The sequence below is a fragment of the Sceloporus undulatus genome, chromosome 5 (assembly GCF_019175285.1).
Source record: "Sceloporus undulatus isolate JIND9_A2432 ecotype Alabama chromosome 5, SceUnd_v1.1, whole genome shotgun sequence".
Classification (NCBI taxonomy): Eukaryota; Metazoa; Chordata; class Lepidosauria; order Squamata; family Phrynosomatidae; genus Sceloporus; species Sceloporus undulatus.
Window position 1 is genome coordinate 28,362,105 of NC_056526.1, and position 3,253 is coordinate 28,365,357.

A 3,253-nucleotide genomic window follows, 5' to 3' on the forward strand; every position below is an offset into this window, starting at 1 on the left:
CATAAAGCCATATTAATTCCTCACTCATCAGTATTTTCTGGTTGAGGTTGCTGCCTCACTCTGCATAATGGCAGATGTGGTCCCTGGCCCAACATCTGTTGTAAAGAAGTTTAAACAGTGGCCAGCAGCAGCAGTGCTTGCTGGCTAGAACATTTCCCCCCATCAGCAACATCTTTACCCACCTGCCACTCCAAAAATAAAATGTTGCCACTGCTCTTGATTATAACCAGGGAAGATTGCATCATCAAAAAGCCAATGCAGGTGGTTCTGAGGTCCCTGCAGCTACACACACACACCATTTCACCTTAAAAATGAGAGACAAATAATGCCGCTATCCATACAGTTGGCCATTCATGAATGACCTTTCCTAAGGGGTCCTTCCATGTTGTTGGACAGGATACCCTGGAAGATTACCTGCAATGTGTTTCAGAACCAGCTATTTGGAGTCTTGGTAGCTCTGGAGAACCAAGGCAGCTGCTTACTGACTTTCTGCATTAAGAGAGCAGTTAACATAGCAGTTGGGGCTCTTTTGGGGAATTGAGGATGCAGTTCAATATCCCTCATGGTCCACTGCCTGAGATAGTTTTCTCACTATGCCTAATGAGAACGCCAATCCTATACGTTAGCACAGATGGCCTTCTGGTCTGTTTCAGCAAATGTCCTCCTCAATTGTTAACCGTGGCTATTCTCTTGGGAGGGAATGGAGGGATTAAAAGCTTCAACTGTGTTCAAAGCAGCAAACTGCAGTGAATTCAGTGGGGAAAGATCCAGTAAATCTGCATAGAAAGGAGTTCAGGGCTCCCTGGGAGACCCATTTCAGAGGACAGGAAGAAAAGGGGCAGGGACGGGGGAGAACTCCTATGAAGTTTAGACAGTTGGTTGTGTAAGTTCTCTAAATGCTGCTGGAGAAAATAAACTACCACTTAAATATGAAAATGCCATGGTTAGTAATCTACTTCACCTTGCAACATACAGATCTAAGATTAAAATACGTGTTCTCTCTGAATTACATGGTAATAAGCAGAAGTACCTGTAAACAGCAACATGCGTAAGTTATTCTACCAGAGCTTTGGGGAGTTTCTAAGAAGGACAACACAGTTTTTATCTTTGATCAGTTCTAGTCCATGAGAAATAACTAGGATAGTCACTGACTTAAAAAATCTTGACATTTAGAAGTTGAATGTTCCTGCTTCAGTATATTGCAGTATAGTAAGTGAATATGGATCCAATAAAATTATTGTCTGTGTAATTTGTCAGCTTCCTTGCTTCCTGCTTCCTTGTCTATTCTCTGGTTCAAAAGTTCAGAATTATGTGCTCATTTCCCTCTCCTGTTGCTTTGTTACAGCTTAATTTTTTCCCTATCTTGGTTCATACTTTACTATAGAGTATTTCCTGGAGACATACGCCCATGCACACATGGGTGGACAGTCACAGAGAGTACATTATGGCTGGCTGGACATGGGAGATGATGTGTGCCGGCCGATATGCTGAGTTAAGAAGAAAAAAGGCCTGTGCTGACCAGCTGCTTACCAGGATGGAACAGGCTAGCATATATCATGTTTACAACTTTACAACAGATATTAAGCATATGCAAGGCTGATAATAAATAATGTGGTAGCCCAGTGATTGACGTATTTACCTATTACTAATTTGTATAAATAAAGGACCCTGGAGATTCATCTTCAGAGCTCACTGCACCATGCTATGACTCTCTCTTTGTGATTTTGTACCCTTCAGCTGGCACATGAACAGGGATCCTCTTCAGCCCTACTTACCTCGCCTGGCAGAGGCTTCAGGTGCACCTCACATTCTACTGAATCCCAGTAAGTATGGGAGACATCTCTCCATAGCTCAGTAAAAGCATGCAGAGGAGTTATTTTGTTACAAAAAGGGGACTACAAAGTGACCTGATCAGAAATTGACCAGCTGGTCCAGGAAATCGGTCACCAATGTCTATAGTACCCAGAAAAGGGATCCCTAAAAGCAGGGGCACAGGATAAGATTGGGCAGACATTACATACGGAGCCAAGGGCACCCGTAGAGGCTTTAAACTTGTGGCATCTTTGTAGACATGAGATAGAAAAGCATAGACCATGAGAGACACCGGCATAAACAAAATGTCAAATTAGCAAAGGACTGGACGTAGATCTAGCTCCTTCTTATTCTGCCCCCATGATTCACCCCCCATCAGCTCCTTTGGAGACTGAACAAAAAAATGGGTAAGGGTAAACCCTTTCGCACACCATTTCAGTTGATGGTAGAAAATCAGAGGAAGTCAGAAAATAATGTGGAGGATCTTGGACTTTTGCCTGCATATCCTTACACATTTAATTGCAGATGATGGTACAAATCATTATGAAATTAGACAAGTGGTAAAAGATATTGGAATTAATACTAATTATGTTAAGGGACTATTGGAAAGAATTAAAAATGCATATCTCATGATACCTCAAGACTGGAAGGATACTACAAGAATGGTCTTAACTACCTCTCAGTACATTATATGGGAGAGTGAATATGATTGAATTTTTCAAGCTATGGGGGCAGCTAGTGATGGAACATATACTGCTGATCAGTTAGCAGGTATTGTTCAATTTGCAGGAATAGAACAGCAGTCTCAATTGCCTTGTGTGTCTGTGTAGGCTTGCACATAGCAACATGTGTATATATAAGTGTGTGCATAGAACAATATAGCTACTTTCAGTTCCCTCAAATATAGCTTTTTAAGCAAAACCTCTATCATCCATGTGTGTTCATCTTAGTTATTATTTTGACCAAGGTGGGGAAACCTCAGGGTTAAGTTTCAATAGAAATGACCTAGTTGATCCTGGGGCAAAATAAAAAAAGACACTTAGTATTCAGTAGTTTTGAGGCCCAGAATTCATTTTAAGTACCAGAACTGAACAATGGTCACAATCCCGCCACACAAAAGCCCACCCCTAGTTTAGGCTGCTCCAGGCATTCTTCATTTCTGCCTTGCAATTAAGAGTTGAAAAATAATGGGTTTGTTGCCGTGATTGTTAAATAATGGGGAATCAAAAATCCTTCTCAGTCTACTGCAAATCACCCAGAGATCTACCATTAAAACCAGACCTGCTTTTCCTTCTTTAGATAACCATGACAACAACATGCCTCCAGCTTGCTGAAGGCTGTGATTAAACAAATTCAAAAAATAAAACCCAAAAAAGGAGGAAGATGCCTATAAAGCAAGTCTTAGCACATCATTGGCATCAGTGGACATCAATTTCCCACT

The 3,253-nt window shown here is 41.3% G+C and overlaps 2 protein-coding genes across 5 annotated transcripts in view; both read left to right on the forward strand.

The window, feature by feature from the left end:
• Positions 1-3,253, forward strand: part of HCFC2 (host cell factor C2) — a 91,627-nt gene that overhangs the window by 59,114 nt on the left and 29,260 nt on the right. The window lies entirely within an intron of this gene.
• The window catches only part of TXNRD1 (thioredoxin reductase 1), a 170,157-nt gene that overhangs the window by 10,832 nt on the left and 156,072 nt on the right, over positions 1-3,253 (forward strand). The gene's annotated exons all lie outside the window — the stretch shown is intronic.